This window comes from Protopterus annectens, chromosome 7.part0 (assembly GCF_019279795.1).
Source record: "Protopterus annectens isolate FY-2018-M chromosome 7.part0, PAN1.0, whole genome shotgun sequence".
Taxonomy (NCBI): domain Eukaryota; kingdom Metazoa; phylum Chordata; order Ceratodontiformes; family Protopteridae; genus Protopterus; species Protopterus annectens.
The window spans coordinates 1290966360-1290989700 of record NC_056739.1 but is presented as its reverse complement, the minus strand read 5'-3'; the positions used below and the strand labels follow the sequence as shown (position 1 = coordinate 1290989700).

The 23341-nt window shown below is 38.6% G+C and overlaps 1 protein-coding gene across 1 annotated transcript in view; it reads right to left on the bottom strand.

Annotated features, from left to right (window-relative positions):
- The window catches only part of TAFA4 (TAFA chemokine like family member 4), a 1348618-nt gene extending 1337763 nt beyond the window's left edge, over positions 1-10855 (bottom strand). Inside the window, exon 1 of the mRNA XM_044076394.1 lies at positions 9999-10855. The gene's annotated coding sequence lies outside the window, so the exon portion shown is untranslated. The remainder of the gene's footprint in view (positions 1-9998) is intronic.
- Positions 10856-23341: the final 12486 nt, after the last annotated feature.

The window sequence follows — 23341 nt, the reverse complement described above, 5'->3', positions numbered from 1 at the left end:
GAGAAACACTAGCACAGCTTCTTCCCTACACTTCCGTAGCATGACTACTACTTGTAATGTAACAACACTATTCAATATATTGCCTTTTTTTAAGAACACCAGTGGTATGCCAGACCTCATATGTAGCCAAGTAGCTGCATGTCGCATCACATTGCAGTACCCACAATACATCAACTTGCGATATTCCTTGATACAAAACACTGAACTGTAATGCAGTGGATGTTTCTGAATACCCCTGTATCTTACTAATGGGTCGCACACATACATACACACACACACACACATACACACACACACACACTCACACAAATGCACATAAACACTCTGAATACTCTTTCTTCCTTTTTCTCATTAATTCATTCATTAGCATAAGCATCAGTACTTTATATTCAGACCTTGACATTCATAAGGAATAAACTGTGGATATAAGGCAGATTTATTTCTCAGCTCATAGTAACTTAAATTTTTGTCTCATCACTGCAATACACCCCCCCAAAAAAAAAAAGTTGTGTGTTATAGAGTTTCAGAGCTCTTCCCATGCAACATATAAAAAAATGGCAGAATTGATCCAAAAATGTGATTTATTCCTGCCTCTGTACAGCATGTCTAAAAGAGTGAAGGTACAGTTTCCATTTACTGGTCATGGACTGCATTAGCAAACAAGTCAGACAGAAGAGATTAACAAAGCTGCTATACCCAGATGAGGCATTACAAGCGGACTCTGAAGAGGAACTTCATGTGAAATATGTGACGAAATCCCAGAAGCATAGTAGGACCACCAGAGAAATCTAATCTTATTATTCCAGAGCAAACAAAATCATGCAAACATTATCTCAGAACAACGTTTGTAAATGAAAACCTCATTGTATTTACTCATTCAGCAGATTTTGAAAGACGTTTAGAAGTATACAGTTACTGTACCCTGTCTAATCTGGTATAAAATCAGATAATGTATAACAAACCTGGTTGTACAACTTCAGCAACAGGACATTATGGTCTTTACTGTTAATAGCACTACCAAGTAGTTGAGTCAAACCCATAATGTTCCTCGTTATACTGAAATATATGAAATTCAAAAAATAAATAAAACTGGGTATTTTGGGTAAAATAATAACTAATATCATTTTGAAATTGAAGCATTTACAATAGAGTTTGTGAGACTGAAAGTCATATTTTTAAAGCTCATTTAACTTAATAAGTACCACATAAGGAAGTTGTTTCATTAAGTCTAATTGTAGAATTAAATGCGATTATTCATAGCATATTACAGTTGAAACTTCACAATCATGAATACTTTCTGCAAGTGATATCATCTGTTTAACGGAACAACCAAGAAACAAAAGTAGAAATGTCTTTCTTGCTAGGCAATTCCAACTGCAGCAGATAACTAGTGTCTCACTGTGATCTTCCCATTATGTCTTTATGTTTCCCCATCTTGGAGGGATACTAAAAGTCTGCCTGTCAGCACGTGAGACAGTGTCAAAAGCATTCACCAAATCTCAATAAATACCATTGGTTATTGGTGTTCCTCAGCAGCAGCATCACTCAGCTACAACAAACATTGACTAGGTTAGTCAGACATGCTCTAGGAGTAATATAGCAATTCTGGTATAACTTTCAACTTGCAGGAAAAATAGCTTTTTAAAAATCTTTCTGTTCTGAAATTGACTGCTAATTAGCCAATCAATGTTACTGTTCTGTAATCTGCACAGTCAGAAAGATGCCCTAATAATTACTCCAGATGAACTAACAGACGTTTCAGTATATTCAAAGCAGAGTGGACACTAAGCAGTAGAGAATGTACATAAAATTTTAGAAGCAAGGAAGTACCCAGACATGTAACAGTAGCAGGCCATTATCAGAATTTGCATTATATTGCCCCAGCAATACATGTAGAATTAAGACATCTATACACAGGTACCATGTAAGAAACACACGCAGCCATCATTATGATAAAATAATTACAATATGACTGTGAAAGTAATGTGAAGATGTAAAGGTGTACAAATACAGTACTACTCATTTATGATACCACCCTTCAAAATGATGTGCATTAGTCTGAATTCTGTGAAGTCAGTTTAATTCCTCAAATGCAGGAGTAATTCAGAGAAGGATAAATAAAACAGTTATTTAGCTCTGAGAATCTATTAGGATAAGCCAGAAGATTACATCATATGTACTCTGACAAAAGTAACAGGAAGGCATGCTCGACAAAAGGCTTAAAGTATTTGCAGCAGAAAATAAAATGCAGGGAGTGCATCCTTTGTTTGGATAACAGCACTATCATGAGCAGAGGATATGAGTGTAAGTAACGCAAAAAATACCACATCACCAAAACAATCACTGATGCCAGTATAGCTGATAAACACACACAGGAGACCACTACATAAATAAATACTATTTACTAAACGTCAGCCACTGTGTGCAAAGACAGGAGTGGCAGAGATTACCTGGACAGACTAGTAAAGCCAAATGACACTTTACACCTGGCAGTTTTACATTTCTTCACTGCAAACCATAAAAGTTATTTTGTTTTTATGCGAGGCATGTTAATCAACTATTATGTGCCGTATAAAATAGCTGAAAAACTTTCCGGTTTTCTAGTAACGGAGGTCAAATTTGACTCTTAGTAAACCCCTATTCAATTTACATAATAAAATATATACATATACACACACACACACACACACACACACACACACACACACACATATGCACGTACACATATGCACACACACACACATGCACGCACACACACACACACACACACACACACACACACACACACACACACACAAGCATGCACAACACTCACACCTGAAAATAAAAAAAAATTCTAGAGTAAAGTGAATTTATAATCACATAATAAAACTACTAACTATGGGGGTATCTAGCAGACTTTAAAATAGGCATATCTGCACTAGCAACAAATGAAAAGATAGAACCATTAGACATGTTTCAGTCAATTTTACTAGAACTCAAGAAATTTGAATTGCTTTTACAAAATGTAAAATGCATCCCCTAATATGATGAAATTGGTCTTAGAAATCTCATGGGCAGTTGTGAAAGAGTACACTTCTATCTAGTTTTTTTTTTTAATTAAGATTCACAAGGCATTAAGGAACAAATCTGGTCCAGCAGCTTCAGCTAACATCACATTCTGCTTCTTTTTATCCTCATGTACCCTCCTAAAATCCCAAAAGGGTTGAAATCCTCTTGGCTACCATCATCATCAGAAAAACAACTACTAACCACTATCAGGCAGTTTAGCTCAAACGTCTAAAGCTATAAAGTTGTAAAGAGAATCATCCTGTAGCTCAGCGGTTTGATTCCCTCAGCCTTCACTTACCTACCGTGCAGCAGCAACCAAGTCATTTAAGCAAACCCTGCTTCTGGGTCAGTTCTGAAAAGAGATTTGTAAAGAGTGGGCTTTCACAATTAGCAAAATAAATAAATGTGTAAAGGCTGTTAACTATAAAATAACTACCAGCAAGAATAAGTTACAGGTATTGGCACTGGAAATATTTTTTCTATGACAGAGATGAAACTTTCGGAGTAGTAGGAAAAATGATTCTAAGCATTTTTATTTGCATACTGAATGCACAGCTTCCCTGCCGAATGGTGAGTTAAAGTAGTTTTGAGAAGAAAAATGAACAAATATTGGGAAAAAACAGCATTTTTCCATCCATGAGAATAGCAATGTTGTTATTTCATTCTTTTAGCAGTCATGTAAGCCCTCTTGAGATGTGTGTGTACAATTAAATTAAATGACTTGCTCAAAGTCACAGAATGTTCAAGTGAAAAGTGACATGAATGAAGTCAAGACTACAGGAGTGAACTCATTAGCTTTAACCCTCTGGGCTAAACAAACATAAAGAGAGACTCGTAACAGTAACATTAAGAATACCGGAGATGTAAAAACACATGACAACTGAGACCAAAAAAATTATTTTCTGATGCTTGCTTTAACTCTTCAAGGCTGCAGAGAAGAATGAACACTTGCATAAAATGTGGAAACAGTCCTGGGTGATGTCACTTCAGTGCAGGACACGTGTACACCCACACACCAGTGGGCAAGTTAGTGGACCAATAATAAAAAAAACAGCTGAAAACTTGTGCAAAAACAGCTAAATCTTCAAATCACAAGTAAATGGTGGTGTTTACTTGTGGTTTTAAGATTAAATTAGAGGATCACTGATTCAACTACCTGCATTTGTACAACCCCAGTGAAAACTCATGCAAAACAAGGAAAGAACATGCTGTCTCTGCAGAGAATGAATCTCAGCTGACAGCCAGTCCAGAGAGCCAAGTTTTTTGAGACAACAACCTTAGCTTCTCCACCACTGTTGCCCGATAAAAATAATTTTAATTGAAGGGAATGCTCTGCGTGTTCTCCCACTGGTTAATGCACTAGAGCGTGAATACTAAAGAAGTTAATTGTGTAGTCAACCCACTAGAGTTTAAAAAATTGAGTCATTCAGATCACCATTGGCTGCAGGAATTTCAGATTGAAAGAAATGTAAATACAGTCAAAAACCACATCCATGTACACTAGAAGTTGCAAATAATGCGTTAAATAATGTTTACAATTAAAATGCCATCAGCTATTGACCACATAATACAATTGAATAAAAAAGTAGGCCACTGTCAAATGCAAACAGTTTATCAGCACCTGAAAGTGAAATGTGTTGTAAAGATTCCCTACTAGCAAAACCACTACAATGGAACTGCTCTTCAGAATAAACAAACAATGATACACATTTCTTGGAACTAGATTTAACTCAGTTAGTGATAGCCACAGTGTGTCAGCTTTAAAGCATGTATAGCCACTTTCCCTTGTTTGTCCAATTTCACTTTTCAGTATTAAGCAAGCATCGGCAAAACAAGTGCATACTTATGCATGTTAACAAAAGTAGTGTCAGAATTATATTGTTCACCCTTGTCAGGCTCACAGGCAAGGAGAATAAGTAACAGTATCCCATCATCTGGCACATGAACAGTTCACTCTGGCCCATGTCAGATTGATAGTCAGCTAATATCACTGCATTTTGAACCAATTACACTAGCAATGTTTTCAAAAGTGTATTTTATCTGAGCAAAGAATATGCACAGAGGTCACCACCATTAATGCCAGCCACCAACACTGGCAATCTCCTTCATGAAGCTAGTGTGCATTCAAGTGCTAATTAATTATTAATTTCTAAAACCAATAATGTGTTTACAGTGTTTAAGTTGTTAAACTGTAGCACGTTAACTAACTTGTTGGCTACACGTTTACTGTGAATAGTGTCAGCTTTGCAGAAAGGAGTTCACATGCTAACTTATAAACATCTGAATGGGAGACTATCTTGCCAGAACATGCCTTATTCTACTCTAACACTACAACACATATAGGAAAATGCACTTCATGTCTGCATCGTAACTGAAACAAGTGCATAAATTATATGGCCAGTGCTTCATTGCTATCTATAAAAACAACTTAAGGCTCCTCAATATATTTTTTCAAGTTGATCATTTTTTTTTTTTTAGAAAATTAACATGCAAATTATTAATTCCATTAAAAAACATTAACCAAACTATGTTTTTTATTAAGTAATTATGGTAGAAATTAAGCATAAAGCACATACACTTTTTATACTTAATTATTAGCAAAATTCTTGCTGAACATATTCTTTGGAAGAGAGTGAAACAGCAGGGTACATATTGGAAAGCAAAAGGAACTATTTTCATCTCTGGCCATTGAAAGAATATGCAAACAGAGAGCTTCAGTGAATGACACTTTGTGTTTGCTTACCTACGTACCATAAAACAATTGAAATGCAGTGAATGGCTAATTACATTTTCAGTCAAACTGGTATAATGCAACAATAAAACATAATGGAGCCTCTCAATAAGTGTGCATTGTTTTATATTCTATGTTAGTTAAAACATCCTCTTTTATAATCCAAAAAAGTTAACTCTACACAAGACTACTTATGGGTTTGGTGTATATTAGATTCAAATGTTGAATTTCACTAGGTAATTTTGCAAATCAGTTGAATGACCAATCATTATATGCATCTCTTTACTGCAGGCAGAAAGAGGACACTACACACATGAAACCTTTCATGTGAGGTTTATGCAGTCTGATTTTGCTGAGATGTCTTGGCAGTTACAATAATGAAGCCTGAAAATCACTTTTTCTTGAAGACTGCCAATCCAAGTGAAATATATTCATAAAGTGCTTTGTACTAGTAACAACCTGCTCACTGTGTTACTTAGCCAGCAGCTGGGAACATCACAGGCTGCTTATCAGTGGAGATAATAAGACAAAAACTGAATGTAAAATTCATTGAGTTCTAGCATCCCATTAGTTTGCTGGCCTTAGACATATTATGCAATAAATAATGAAGCATCTAAAGAGGCTATTACATTAGCCTGTGCAAAGTTTGTAATGCATTTCTTCTGACAGCTACTTTCAAGGGAAACCACAACCAAGACAGAAGTTTGATCATTTATAACCATTATTATCTTACCCAGTTTTAAAACTTGTAAAATGCAAAGCATCATAACCTGAAAGAGAACTGGGAAATTGCACAGAAATGTATGTTCCCACATCAGCTGTACCATTACTGTGAATTTGAGCAAGTATTAACAAAGATTTAGTTAAACTGTAAAGCCAAGTTACCATGATTATTTTGCACCCTACCCTGTGAATAAACAGTAGTACTACTTTTAAAGATTATAGGACACTAAGGATAAACTTCCATCAGTAAAACTGACACATACTCAAAGTATCGAAGGTCTGAATTATTTCACACTCATTTAATGCAATGATTTGGGTCAGCTCACTGAAAACAGCTATTCTGCACTGGTCTTACTATCAAAACATTACTCGATGAAAGACTGAATCATCAAGGACAGTAAAGGCTTTACAGAGTAGATAAATATTTTATTATTTTCCACTCGCTGTACTGTGGGCAAAATACGTACACACCAACTCAGTTTATGTAACTTGAAAGACAAAAGTAACACCTTGTTCACTAAATGCTTCCATGCTGTATGCTTCCTGCATTAGATATGTCATATCAGGGTCACCACATCCCCCCTTTTCAAAGGGTATTACTGAATCTGGGGAGTTTTTGGCCTGCGGGGAAACATGAGAAATGCCTTGATATTGTAGAAGTATTTCTCTAACGTTCTAAACATGGAAAAAAGTGGCACTGCATCTCACACACCTTAGCTCAAATTGAAACAACGGAAAAGGTTACAGTTATGTAACGGTGACTCGTTTTCCACTGTAAAATAAAAGATGAGTATTTGTGGGTATAGGGCATGGTTCATCTTAAAAACTCTCAAATTTAGTGCTGAATGCCGCACTCTACGTGGCTCCCTTAATCCATCACTAAAACCATGCGCCTATTTAGTTAGTATCCAATGTCTTTTATTTCCAGCTACAAGGCCACTTTACTTTCCATACTTGCATGGAGTCAGTACACTTCATAACATCTTCTTTTGATGTTAACTCTACGGGACGTATTATTTCAAATACGTTGATTCCAGCTAGGCATACTACCTCTCAACTATCCCCAACTTTCACGGGCATCCCTCGTTTTGACTCAAACTTTAGCTCTGTCCTTTTTAATGCCTCCTACAACTAGTGACTTTTGGAGACAAGGTGATGAATTGCACACAATAAAGAAGGACAATACAGTTAGACTTTTTTACTTCAGAAAAAATGTTTATTAATTCATATCCTCTTATTTTGTCAGTGTCTAATGTTAATAGTACTAATATTTTAAAACGTGTCTATTTCTGTTATTTGTCCTGATTCAGTTGAGATCTATGGCTACAAGTATTTAAGTGGGTGTCCATGTCCAGCTCCTTCAGTAAAGGCAGCCTGTTACAGGAACTGGACGGGTTTTAAACTGAAGTATATTGTTTAACTCATATCCTTGAAATCCCTCATAAGACTAAACAGACATGGTTGCTTCCGGATGGCAGTTCCGAGATACAGATAAGTGCCTCTCTCACCGGGCACAGCATAAGGGGCAGCTTGTTGCACAATAACCCCAGCCAGTCTCCTCATTCCACGCAGTTAGTAAGTAAATAGCTACTGCGTGCCCTCAACAAGGGTTCACCCGCCCTTGTTAACACAGATTTCCGAAGCCCACGTGACGGACAGATGTGCATAATTCTGCACTTGCTGTTCCTGCAAGGCATGGAAAATACCAGTAATCAGCATTATGACCAAATCTGGAAGATAAAAAGATAACTAGCAGAAAGACGGGACATATGTCGCAAATCGGTTTCCTTATATCTTGGGGATATATAGCTATCCCTAGGGTAAGTGGACAGAAGCGGCTTAGCAGTCCAGGATCATTTCGTTAGTCACTGATGATCCATAGCGGTTGATTAAATGAGGGCTTTAAGAAGCGCCTCATCAGCGGATCAAGACTGGAAAGCGCTCAATGGTAAGGCAGAGACAGATAGCAACGGTCGCCTCTTTAACCCATGTCACGCCATCCTCAGCACTCAGTTCTTCACTGCCACGCACGTACTTGTCCATGGGTTTGAGAAACAGAACTGCTTTTTGACCCCGTTTTCTGTTAGTCCTTGAAATTGCAATACAGAACATTAGTATAGTATCCGAAACGAAAGGAATTGCCAAGGGCTCAGTATTTTGCACAACTTCCTGAGGTAATCATGGTTTCCCAGCCTCTGTTCTCCAAACCAGTGTCAATAACAGTGCCTGTTTTCATTAGTAGATGGGGTTGGAGCAAATATATAAAATTGTGTAGGACTGCACCTAAACAAAGAACAGCAACGCAATCTCCTAACTGGCAGGATTATGTTAGTAAATAAAATATTACCAGGCACATTACTCCACTTTGACAAGGTAGGGATTTGCTTCTCTAAAATACATTTCTTTGTAAAATGAAATATTTTCACATTAGCTTGCCGTCATGCCTTTCAACGATCCAGAATTTCGCAAAATGTCCAGATTTTTGCTTCATGTTTTTTATCTGTTCCTCTTTAAAATTGTGTTTTTCTGGCAAATCCTTGAGAATTGCAGTCACTAAATAACGACAGATATTTGATTTTCAGACTTCATAGCCTTCAGAAAATGCATGCTAATGCAAACCTGTTATTATGGCAACTTTAAGTCTGTAAGGGTAATATTTAACACTTGTCCCCTGTATTTGGACCTTTGTCTCCCCCACCCCCATTTTTTTATTTATTTATTTTTTTTTTTGCTTTAATCAAAATTCTTGAGCTTGAGTCATGCTTGTTGTGGTCACTGTGCATTTCTCCAAATATCCCGTTTAAACATGCTAGAAGTCCGTATGTGTTGGGGGGGGGGGGGCGTTCACAATATCCTTAAAATAAATTGCAAGTGGCAACAGTTGAAAGTGACACACACATTTCTCAGTATTTTGCGTGCATTTTATAAATGAGGTGAGATTTAAGTACACCATGAAAGACAGTGTGGCTAGTTCCCTATTTAGAAAAGTGTAACCCAACAAATTCCATCCGCACTGAACCAAAGATTAATTCAAGAGAAGCAAAAGCTGGCATACTATGGCCAAACCACAAACTACACAAAAGATAAAGACGAGTGTGGAACCATGAGACAAAGAAAGGGCCCTAAAACTGTACTAGAGAAACTGAAACTTTTTTTACAATGTGGGGGTAGGGGCGCTGCAGCCTTTTGAAACGGTGTAGTATTCTTAAATTAACATCTATAAATGAAAACAGTATGTGCTGTTTGTATAAGGTATGGTCTTTTTGCCATTGCTACAAGGGCCTCTTACTCGGTGATGAAGAGCTCTCACACGATTGCCATATATCAAGTGCATTTCCCAAACTACAGAAGAAAAGCATCACCTTGCCAGTGTTAGCACATTAGAAAAGTGGTATATGTTGGGACCTCTTTACAGTAGATGCGTTACCAACATCTGTAGTTTCTTAAGGGAAGTTTTAGACAGCAAGATGAAGTGCATTTAGCCTCGCCTTACCTTGTACGAACGTCCTCAGTCCAGCAGCCTCAAACAGGGCGAAAAGTCACAGTCAGATTATGAAGAATTCAGTTCTGCTGGAGAAGTGCTCTCAAATAATGTAAATCCGAGTTGGGACAGCTTGCAACTGCACTGCTGTGTGAGTGAACGTGACCCACCAGGGACCTTTGATCCTGGAATACAGAGGTCCAAACCGTCAAAGAGTGGAAAAGAAACAAATAGCGCGGCCCATTAAATAGATTTGTCCAAAGTCCAGGTTTGGGCCGTCAAGAACAAAGAAAGAGAACGAGACCCAGGAACTGCTTAGAAGTAGGAGGACAAGCCCATGGTAAGTACCCCAGGAGTCAAATATAATTACTGGAGGAGCGTTCTACCAGTGACAGAACATTAAAAAAAGTCCTGCAATGGGACGGGCAGTTTCATGAGACACCCAAAACAAAAGGAAAAGGAGTAACTCAGGGTGTACAGAAGTTGATGGAAATAGTAAGTTCCCCAAAACGCCATCTCAGCTCAACAGCAAAAATAAAACTGCGTTTGATAAATAAACCTGCCGTCAAAGTTCTCCACTTCCCGGTAAGATTAATCGAACAAGCCCGGTGTCCAGAATATCGAAATGGCATGCCAACATTCCTTATACAAACAAATGCCGCATTTCTGCAAAAAAAAAAATCAGTAGCTTCATAGACCACAATGTAATTCACTAAACTTACAAAAGTGGTTTGTTTTCCAACGTCAAGTACTAGATGAGTGATGCACAGGTGAAGCTCAAAGTGACCACAGAGCTACAGCTGTGCTCTCTGCGTGAGCACGCGCCTCCCCGCTGCCAGGGAGACCCAAACCAACGAAAAGGATCTATGCAGTGATACTACTGGTGCTCGGCTGTAGAGTGATGGCAAAGGCAGGATTCCGAGGCACGAGCTATTGATTTGGGAAGAATAAGATATATGTGCCCTCCCACCTGCCCGTGTAACTCCCACCCAAATCACGTCACACATTTCCCTTGCTGTTTGAACTTGCATTTTGTAACACGGCAGAGCGAGCATGAATTATCATTTCCCTTCCATAACAGCTATTGGGATGCAACAACACATCAGATATTCCCCGATTCCTGAGTCGAGGGTCTTCAATACTATATGAACTAGTTATATCCTAAAGCCAGAGAAAATGAACTTTGCATGTTCCTTTCACTTTCTGTACTGCATTTTAGGAAGCCAAATATGTAGGAAAGGAATGATTAACATTGTGCTACTGTTGTATATTTTAAACAAAATTAATTAAGTAGTGCAGTTATCAAGTTAAATGTCATCATCTTTGCTCGCGTCATATACCTACTGGACTTTGACCTATCACATTCTGTGTGATATATACAGATAGTATTCATGAATTGACTGTTGTAGTGTTTACTGTATGCAGACGCGTATGTTTTTTTCAGTGTTACCATCTAAGTCAGCTTGCCAGACTCTTTCTCATCCACCGCCAAGGCTTGAAAAGTGTAAGCAAGCGTACCTTTTTTTATCCTGAATATTTCTCACAATCGCCGTGGCTGTTAACAAATTTAATGACTGCAGCATGGGTTTCTAATAGCTCTTTAGAGACTGACTTTCTCACATGAAAGCATCCACCTTCTGTGGTTGTTGAAGTGAGGGTAAGTGACAATGGGAATGGGCAGCATTTAAACAGAATGGTACATTTTTTTAAATACGAGGCATGGGAGTGGAGCAATACAAGTAACAGGTTACACTCCTCTTCACGTGATCTCAACTGTTGTAAGGATGTAAAATGCAAACAAGATTTTTGGAAATGTAGACTAGCTAGAAGACCATGTAACTTAACTTCCCCAAGCATGCATCTTTTCTATCTCTCTACCATATTCCCCCACACACACACACACACACACACACACACACACACACACACACACACACACACACACACACACACACACACACACACTGCGTTTCTAGAGAGCATAACCTTTCAAAACCGACAAGAGCATTTTTGAAATGGGAGCCTTAAATAGAAGCCTGCTTAGCCGAGCATGTCTTATGAAAAACAAAGTTATACTAATAAAATCAAAAAGCTGTAACTTAACTTTTTATTTATTTATTTATTTAGTTAGGCAGTTAGTTAGTTAGTTAGTTAGTTACTAAAATAATGCCAAGGCTTTGACTACATGGCTAAAGTTGGCCAGGCTTAGGCTACTATTTGGCATGTAAACAGTAATCTGCCAACAGTCAAGAAAATAGTGAAAAATAAAAACTGCGATTACAGAATTAAATTGCTTTTAGCAGCAGCTTTGCTTCCAGCTAACTCTAGTGTCTCTATGCACTGGAGTAACGGGGGTTCTGTGAAAGATCAAAATCATAGAATTAGTCTATAAACCAGGACGATATATTTTACTTATTTATTAAAGGGAGAAGACGCAATTACGTTTGCTGTAAACAAATCACTTGCTTAAGTCACAACAAAAACTACTAACTGTCTCTTCACAGAAATTATAGAGATGCAGTTAATATTTTGTACCTGCGCTGCAGTACCACCTAAGCAGAAGTCATATACACAAAACAATGGAAAATAAGCATAATGCATCTTGGCAAAGGGAGAAGTCAGTTATGTTTGTTGCAAACAAGTTACATGCTTATGCTTGTGTTATTTGACTGTGGTCACAAGTAAGACATTTTACATTTGACAATTGTATTTCAGCTCAGATCCACAACATTTTGACTGTGACTAATTGGTCACCAGGAATGAAGTGCTACATGCCATTGCAAACACTATTCCCCCTACAATAACTACTTTTTATCTGTGTATACCTCCAATGTTTTACTACAGTTGAAGGAAATTCTGGCTATAGTAATGCTTTTGTCTTATTCACACACACATACACTCACACCTGTATGCATATGCTCATGCAGTCCTTGGCAATCTAGACCCAGGCTCATTTAACACTGATCAAGTGAAAGCTGCAGTCGGTTGTAGTCATACAGTGGCAGCTGCCACCTTTTGAAAAAATATATCTCAATTCTATGACAGTGATCATATAAAAGAATTTCTGACTATAGCAATGTAGCCCATTTGTTACTTAAACCCATAAACACAGCAATCCCTCCCTTAATAAATGTCTATCTGTAATCAAGTGAAAGTATGTCAGCTGCTGTCAAACACAAATGTACCCCTCCCCCATTTCACACCTGTTGAGTAAATACTCCTCAGTTGTCTAACTTTGATCAAATGAATGCAGTTCTATCCACAGTAATGCATTTTAACATGTTTCCCCTACACAAACAACCTAATAATAGTTTTGATAAAGTGACAGAAGACCAGTTTCTTTCACACACAGACTACCCTCTTCAGCTACCTTTTAACTTTGTATACCATCAATGTTTTACTCTGCTCAGCTTCAAAATTCTAACCAGAGAATTGCAATTAGCTCCATTCAGACACAGACTGCTCCAACCTCAACACTATCATAGTTTAACTGTGATCACTCTGGTGGTATAGTATTAACATTCTCTGACCCCAAATCACAAGATAATTATAAAACAGTACATTCACTCAGGAGGGTCTGGGATTCTGCACGTTCTCCTATAAGCTACTGGTTTCCGAGAAGTGGTGATCATTTGTGGTAGTGGAACACAGCAGCATGTAGTGTTGATGTACCTAATGCAAAGAACAATCAGACCCAGTAGAAGAATTATATAGCTGATTAGTTCAATTACAGTCCTATTTCTAGGTTTGCTTTCAGATGTTTTAATTACAGGCCATATTATTTAATTAGTTCTGTGAAATTAATTACAGGCCATACTATTTAATTAGTTCTGTGAAATAGCTTACCCTTTAACGTATTACAGCCAGGTGGCTCCTCTGTGTGTTTTTGTAGTTACATCCTACTGACACCCCTAGGCAATAAGTATGGCTTGTTCATATTTGATTCATAATTCCAATACCATGCTACATACAAAGTATTACAAAATAATCTTAAAGTGTACACAATGGCAACACAATTTTATTGATATTTGACCTATGTCCAGTGCAGGTCAAGATAAATTAATTGTTAATATAATTATTTATATACAATACATTTCATGTTTTTCTAAATATCTTGGCAACCAAATAGCACATACAGAACTGATTAGCTTCACATGAAAGCTCAGCTGGTGAACAAAATGCTGACAGCATATGTGTAACTTGAGCAGTTGCTGAGATATAAGTGTGACGAAAGGAGATACTGCCAGCACAGCTAGCTGGAATTTTGTAAATAATTATATGTCATTGGCGAATAGCAAAATGATTTATACAAGATATTTGTGTTACAAATGTATTAGAACTGTATATCATGTGTATACCAAACTGCTTGTACAGTCGTGTATGTTGAAAAGATATTTGCAAAGTGCTGTGTTTTAAATGTAACCATAGTTAGCCCTACTGGAACAGAACAGAAATGTAGATGCACTATTGTAACTTTTTAAATTTATATATTTTAACAGTGGCATACAAGAGGTTAACCTCAGTCCAGCAAACTTTAGAAAAATACCTGAAATTAAATTACTTTATAGGCTACGCAATAAAGAGGCTATCTCTCAAGTTTTCAATGCAGCTAGAGACATAAAATCTGTACTAGGAAGCTTTCTGTATTGTCTTTGGAGTGAACTAATTGCTACATTAGAAGTATGAAGGAAATGTAATTGTTATATGACTTCCAGCATCTGCCAAAGATCTGGGCAAAAGCCCTTGTCTGTATATTTTTACAGGTAGATGCCAAATACTGCCAGCATTAGCAATGGGGGCTTTACCTGGGAACTAGAAGTCAGATGACAAGAAATGATGTAATTCTGCAAGCTAACCAAGCAGTAATATTTTAGATATTAATTTGAGAAGTCTCTTAGTGAGACAGATAAATCTACATTCTGTCTTGGACCTGATAACAACAAGAAGACCCATTCACCACATAATCTGCCCTGCTCTAATAGTAAGTTACTTAGAATAGTATAATTCTCTTAAATTCAGTCAGGAATATAGTGAAGCTTAGTTTAGATAGTTTTCTTTATTTGTGTCAGCCTGTACTCCACTGTTATTTTAAATATTTCCTGTGGTTTTGAATTCTGATGTCACTGTGAATATTTATTCAGTATTGTCTTGTTCTTTTATTATTTATTATTAAATATATTTAAACCTTTCATTGTGGTTGATCTGTGTAGAGTTATTTAAGCTTGAGAGTACGTGCATATTTATTTGGTGACACTGTGTGGGCCATTCCTAATAGTCTTGCTCTTGGTCAAACTACTATTTGTGTTAATGTTAACATTACACAGTAAGATTGGACACCCTTTGTTAAGGGCCTTAAGGTAGCTGGTAGGAGTGACTGGTGGCAGTAAAAAATACCTTATAGTCTGGGCAAAAGGGGGCATAGCTAGTAGACCTGTGCCAGCCTTTCTCAAGTGTGTGTGCGTGTGTGTGTGTGTGTGTGTGTGTGTGTGTGTGTGTGTGTGTGTGTGTGTGTGTACGCAAGTCAAACCTCAAAGTGTGTGTATGTGTCAGCTACTTTGGCAGGGACACGAAGCACTGATTGGACGGACAGGGTGCTGGAGGTCTTGGCTAGGCCACTCAGATGAGATATCAGCTCTATAGCTGTGCCAGTGGGGAGTCTTATTGGGGATCTGGAGAAAGAGAGTGAAACCAGCCCCGGACTGACTGTGGTCTCTGTGTGCTCTTAAGAGAAATGCCATTTGATCCACAGAGCTGCATCTGGAAATACTGTGCGTGTATCTGTTAACCTCCCAGTGAATGTCCTCCCATGGCTGCCAGTGGTGAGGATTGAGGCTCTTTGATTACTGGTTGGCAGTGGTGGGTCATCACAGTAAGTTGCTTACAAAATATTATAAACTTAATAGTTACTGTGTTTACTGTGACTTAAAATCCAGTTTTTAAACCTAGAACCTAAAGAATACTATCACTATAAAATAGGGTTGCCACCTTTGCATCCTTCTATTTCCTGACCAGTAAGCCATGCCCTTACATAATAAAAACACACCCCTTGCCTGAAGGTATCTATACCCGTTTTAGCAAACTACATATAAAATAATCAATTTTTAAATGTCAGATATGCAGTGATTGCATGGGCAGCATTACATAATATGAAATCCTAGGGAAAAAGTCTTCCATGGCACTCCCTCATTTCCTCTAATCCATGCCTCCTCTTACTGTACAGAGTATTTTTGTTTTGTTTTCTCACACTGTGTCTTACTTGTCAGCTTTTTCCAGCATCCTTTTAACATATCTCAACTGGCCAAGAAAGTACCATAACAACTATGGAGGAAAGAATTTAATTAAGCTGGGGATCTGGAGGCCACTAGACCTCCAGAAGCTATGGGATTCTAAATGCTTGGAGTTGCATTTTAAAGTTTTTTTCCACAATCTTTGGACTAATGATGGCCTGAACTACAAAAAGCATGACTAAGGAAAGAAACAATTTTTTTCTTTCAAGGAAGAAATAAGTTATGTTCAAGGCTGATGACACAGTAGTTACCCATAAATCAACTGAAAAGCAGTTGCCCATAATCTGAGAATGCCTGTGATGAACGTGAAAGAACAAATGTTCCTAATAATATATATCAAGTTGCCGCTGCCATACATCTACACCGCATGTCTCCTCAGCCCTAACCCCACAAGTCAGACACTTTCTGTGTACATCTACACCGCATGTCTCCTCAGCCCTAACCCCACGAGTCAGACACTTTCTGTGTACATCTACACCGCATGTCTCCTCAGCCCTAACCCCACAAGTCAGACACTTTCTGTGTACATCTACACCGCATGTCTCCTCAGCCCTAACCCCACGAGTCAGACACTTTCTGTGTACAGCTACACCGCATGTCTCCTCAGCCCTAACCCCACGAGTCAGACACTTTCTGTGTACAGCTACACCGCATGTCTCCTCAGCCCTAACCCCACGAGTCAGACACTTTCTGTGTACATCTACACCGCATGTCTCCTCAGCCCTAACCCCACGAGTCAGACACTTTCTGTGTACAGCTACACCGCATGTCTCCTCAGCCCTAACCCCACAAGTCAGACACTTTCTGTGTACAGCTACACCGCATGTCTCCTCAGCCCTAACCCCACGAGTCAGACACTTTCTGTGTACAGCTACACCGCATGTCTCCTCAGCCCTAACCCCATCAGACACTTTCTGTGTACATCTGCACCGCATGTCTCCTCAGCCCTAACCCCACGAGTCAGACACTTTCTGTGTACAGCTACACCGCATGTCTCCTTAGCCCTAACCCCACGAGTCAGACACTTTCTGTGTACATCTACACCGCATGTCTCCTCAGCCCTAACCCCACGAGTCAGACACTTTCTGTGTACAGCTACACCGCATGTCTCCTTAGCCCTAACCCCACGAGTCAGACACTTTCTGTGTACATCTACACCGCATGTCTCCTCAGCCCTAACCCCACGAGTCAGACACTTTCTGTGTACATCTACACCGCATGTCTCCTCAGCCCTAACCCCACGAGTCAGACACTTTCTGTGTACATCTACACCGCATGTCTCCTCAGCCCTAACCCCACAAGTCAGACACTTTCTGTGTATATCTACACCGCATGTCTCCTCAGCCCTAACCCCATGAGTCAGACACTTTCTGTGTACATCTACACCGCATGTCTCCTCAGCCCTAACCCCATGAGTCAGACACTTTCTGTGTACATCTACACCGCATGTCTCCTCAGCCCTAACCCCACGAGTCAGACACTTTCTGTGTACATCTACACCGCATGTCTCCTCAGCCCTAACCCCACAAGTCAGACACTTTCTGTGTATATCTACACCGCATGTCTCCTCAGCCCTAACCCCATGAGTCAGACACTTTCTGTGTACATCTACACCGCATGTCTCCTCAGCCCTAACCCCACAAGTCAGACACTTTCTGTGTACAGCTACACCGCATGTCTCCTCAGCCCTAACCCCACGAGTCAGACACTTTCTGTGTACTCCTTTGAAGTCAAACTAGGATGAACGTGAAAGAACAAAGCACAGCAACATATTTCAACTGTAGATATGTGGCAGGCTGCCTTCCTTCTCTCTCCAAATGATTACCATCTATATTATAATCTGAATTCAGTTATAACGTAATTAGAAAAATAATACTCTCAGGAATTCATTCCAAACTGTTCCTCCTTCACAGCACACTGGACCTAGATAAGCTATCATTACCTTCTGTACACATGTCTGAGGTGTGATTTTGAGGAAAGTCAAAGAAACAATGAGTACACTATCCCCAGCCAACACACAATTAATAGTGACTTTCTGTGCACACGTCTGAAGTTTTACTGGGAGGAAAATTAAATAAATAATGGCAACAGTACCTCCTGCTCCCACTGCCTCACACAAACTATAGTCATCTCTGTTCCCACCTCTGAGCTGGGTCAGTTTTAGACTAAACAACACTATTCACTGTGCCACTGTAATGACAATGTACACATCCTGCCCAGTCCACCAAAGGCAGCCATTAAGTGAAAGAAATTGTAGACACCTTGTTGCTCTTATACAACCTTCCTATACAACCTTCCTTCACACACACACACACACACACACACACACACACACACACACACACACACACACACACACACACACACGCACACTGAAAGCAGATGGGAAATCCAAGTGAAACAATAGACATTGTTAGAAAATATTCCTCAAGAATGTGTTAGCTCTCAGAATGATTCAAAATACTTTTCAAATACTCATCATAACTGGATTTACTGACAAGACACCCTGATTTTCTGACTGTCAGGACAAGTTTGTGACAGGTGGCCACCCTGCTATAAAAATAGTTTGTGCTAAAGAGTTTGCCATTTACACTTCAGTAACCCCTATGGTTCCAGAGATTTCTACATTTGTTTGAAATGCGAGGACATAATTAGCTTCTATGAAAAAGCTTAGGCTCCCGCCATTTGAAGTTACAGTGCAAACTTCCACAGCTCCACTGGAGGGAATGTGTTAACTTACAGAAGAAAAAAATGAGCTGATCACCATGTAGCATTTAAAAGTATTTTTGCAAAGTGCAGATTGGATCAAAATGAAGTCATCTCTGTATCCTGTATAATGACAACACTTCTGGGTGTCAAGACAACTCAATACCTGATTCAAACTACTAAATAGACATTTTTAAGAAACATACACAGTGGTATATATGGCTTGTGCTCCACTACACTCTAACTGTCTTATAATGCAGTTAACACTATTTAGCACACATATGTCATTATTTCTGTCTCTCTTCTTACCTTTTTGTTAAATGCTATAATGTCACTTATTTCACACTACTCTCAACAGTAGACATATGTCTCAGTTTTTCTGCAGTGACCTGCAATGATGTGATGCTTGCTGTTTGCATTCCATATTATTCATTCAAGTTATTAGCCAGCCTGTGTCCTTTTATCTACCTCCTGCCAAGTGCTGCTAGATGCCTTACTAGTTTTATTTGGGATTTACCTTTTTTTTTGTCTGGCCCCCTGACAAATTAAAATAATTAAGTAATTCATTAGTAATTTAAAGCAGATACTCTTAGTAATTAAAATGCTTTACTACTAATGTTTTACTCATTTGTCTATGGCCCTGACTACTACACATTTAGGACAACTATTACTCTTTGCCCCCCCCCCCACCACCACCACCAAAAGAGGGAAAAAAGTCATTGTGTCACTGCCATCCCAGCTATCTGGAATTTTGTAAATAATTCTATGTCATTTGTGAATATTGATATGATTTATACAGAACTGCACTATGTCATGTGTGAATACTGATATGATTTATACAGAACTGTATGTTATGTACTGAGCTTCAAGGGTGTAACCACATCATACCCTGCTGGAACACAGAAGACTAACTTACAAAACTTCAAGAAAATAAGTTGAAATTAAGTGCTTTATGATGTGCTATAAAAGTTAGTTAATGCAGCAAGGAGACAGGATGTCTAGAGCTAGAAGCTTTTTCTATTGTCTTGAAACATACATAATTACTAGGTTTCAAATATAAAAGAATTTTATTGTTTTATAACTTCCAAGTTCTGCAAACTTCTGAGAGATATGCACTTCTCACATAGAGATGTTAAAATTATGTTAGTTTCTGTTAGCCTGGGAACTGAAGGCAGGTGACAAAGAGTGATGTCATCTAAGCTGACCCAGAAATAATGTTTGATAGTAATTTAAGAACTCTCTCAGAGATAGATTGTGCATTTTGTATGTTGTCTTGGACCTAGAAACATCCATTCAGCACTTTTACCTGCATGCTGCTCTGTAAGTAAGATTTAAGGCATAGTATCTTTTAGATATAGATAGGAAATACAGTAAAGATTAGTTTAGGTGGTTTCTGTATTTATTTGAGACTGTCCTGCAATGTTGTTTTGAAATATTTCCTGTGATTCTGAACTCTGAATTAACTGTGTTGGTTGAGTATTGCCTTGTTTTTTTATTATTTATTATTAAAAATATTTAAACCTATCTTTGTGGCTGATATTTGTGAGACATATGTAAGCTCTTAGAATACTTGCATATGTATTTGGTGACACTGTACAGGCCACTCATAAATAGCCTTGCTCTTGGTCACACTTACCATTTGGATAATAGTAACATTGCACAGTAGGATTGGTCACCCTTTGGGAAGAGCCTTAAAGTAGCTGATAATGGGGTTCTGGTGCCAGTGATAACTACCTTATGGTCTGGGCAGAAGGGGGCATAGCTAGTAAACTTGTGCAAGCCTTTCCCAGGTGTGTGTATAAATCAAATTTCAAAGTGTGTGTGTGTGTGTGTGTGTGTGTGTGTGTGTGTGTGTGTGTGTGTGTGTGTGTGTGTGTGTGTGTGTGTGTGTGAGCTACTTGAGCAGGAACACAAAGCACTGGTTGGACAGAGAGAGTGTTGGGACGACTTGGCATGGAATCCTGTCTAAGGACTCAACTCTATAGCTGTGCCAGTTGGGAGTCTTATTGGGGATCTGGAGAAAGAGAGAGAAACCAGCCCCAGACTGACTGTGATCTCTGTATGCTCTTAAGGGAAATTGTACTTCACTGTGTACTTGTCATCCTCCTATTGTGTACGTCCCTCACTCTTGCCAGTGGTGAGGATTAAGGCTCCTTGATTACTGGGACAGTGCAAAGGCATCACAGTCATCAAGGTACTTATCTGTTTACACACACACACACACACACACACACACACACACACACACACACACACACACAAAAGACCAGGTTCAAACTAAGATCAGTCATTTAAGGATGGGAACACTATTACATTCCAGATAGCTTGCTTGTGCATCTTTTCTTTATATACAACTCATTCTTTGATCTAGCTTTAGTAGAACCATTTTCAAAGTCATATGTTATCTTTTCCCATGTCCTCCTAGAATACCATAGCACTCTGCACAATTCAATTATATACATGTTTGTAAGTATGATTTCATTTGTATTCTTTATTAATTCTTTCAGTTGAGATGGTGTAAATAGCCTGATGAACAGTGGTGCTGCTTGTACAAAGTAGATTCCAATATCTGAAAATAATGGACTGTGTTATAAACTTTAGTAAATGTACTGTTGACTGATAGCTTAAACTGGACATGCTGCATTGATCACAATTTATACACTTGTTTCCAGTAATTCCAAAATGTTAGCTTGTGATTGCTAGTGGGAATGTTCCAGTAATAAGACTGCAGATATCAGAGACCTAGAGATTAGTTACCATTTATCATTTGGCAAAAACTTCCCTGACAACCACACCAAAAGATTTAACATACAAAGCATTGACTCAGTTGTGAGACTCAACAAAAGTGGGCTTCTTTGAAGTCTGTCATCATAAATTTGAAACATAGACACCCAGTTATTACACGGGCATTCACTGATCATATTCATCATTCATAAGGCAAGAGAACATATCAAAAGGTTTTGCCATGAGGTGTTTTACACATGTTGCCTTCATTCTGTTCCCCACATTGTGCAAATGTACACAGAATTCTTATTATCTCTTTCAGTTCATTTGGGCGATCCAAAAGTACTCTTCCATATTATTTGGTGAGCATGTTATAGTTTTCTACCATAAACAATGCCTCCACCTCTCCTTTTGGGGCTCCTCAGGCTACTGATGCATGTTCAGAAGTGTGGTTACACCATGCGGTACATTACCTATTTCACCATGTGGTACATTACCTATTTAACCTAGTCTGTTGATATATGTTCAGAAGTGTGGTTACACCATGGGGAACATTACGTATCTCACCATGTTGTATATTACATAATTACATCAGGCTGTTGATACATGTTTGGAAGTGTGGTTACACCATGAGGTACATTGCCTATTTAACCTAGTCTGTTAATACACGTTTGGAAGTGTGGTTACACCATGAGGTACATTACCTATTTCACCATGTGGTACATTACCTATTTACTCCAGGGAATTGATATGTGTTCAGAAGTGTGGTTACACCATGGGGTGTATTACCTATTTCACCATGTGGTACATTACCTTTTTACCCCAGTCTGCTGGTACATGTTCAAAAGTATGGTTGTACAATGGAGTGCATTACCTATTTCACTATGTGGTATATTAACTATTTACCCCAGGCTGTTGATACATATTCAGAAGTGTGGTTACATCATGAGGTACATTACCTATTTCATCATGTGGTACATTACCTATTTAACCCAGTCTGTTGATACATGTTCAGAAGTGTGGTTGCACCATAAGGTACAATACCTATTTCACCATATGGTATATTACGTATTTACCCCAGGCTGTTGATAAGTGCTCAGAAGTGTGGCTGCACCATGGGAAACATTACCTGTTTCAGCATGTGGTGCATTACCTATTTACCCAAGGCTGTTGATACATGTTCAGAAGTATGGTTACATTATGAGGGACATTGCCTTTTTCACTGTGTTGTACATTACCTATTTACCCCAGTCTGTTTTTACATGTTCAGAAGTATGATTATACCATATGGTACATTACCTATTTCAGCATGTGGCACATTACCTATTTACCCCAGACTGTTGATAAATGTTTGGAAGTGTGATTGCACCATGAGGTACAATACCTATTTCACCATGTGGTATATTATGTATTTACCCCAGGGAATTGATACATGCTCAGAAGTGTGGCTGCACCATGGGGAACATTACCTATTTCAGCACGTGGTGCATTACCTATTTACCTCAGGCTGTTGATACATGTTCAGAAGTATGATTACACCATGAGGTACATTACTTATTTCACCATGAGGCACTTTACCTATTTACCCCAGGCTGCTTATACATGTTCAGCAGTGTGGTTACATTATGAGGGACATTG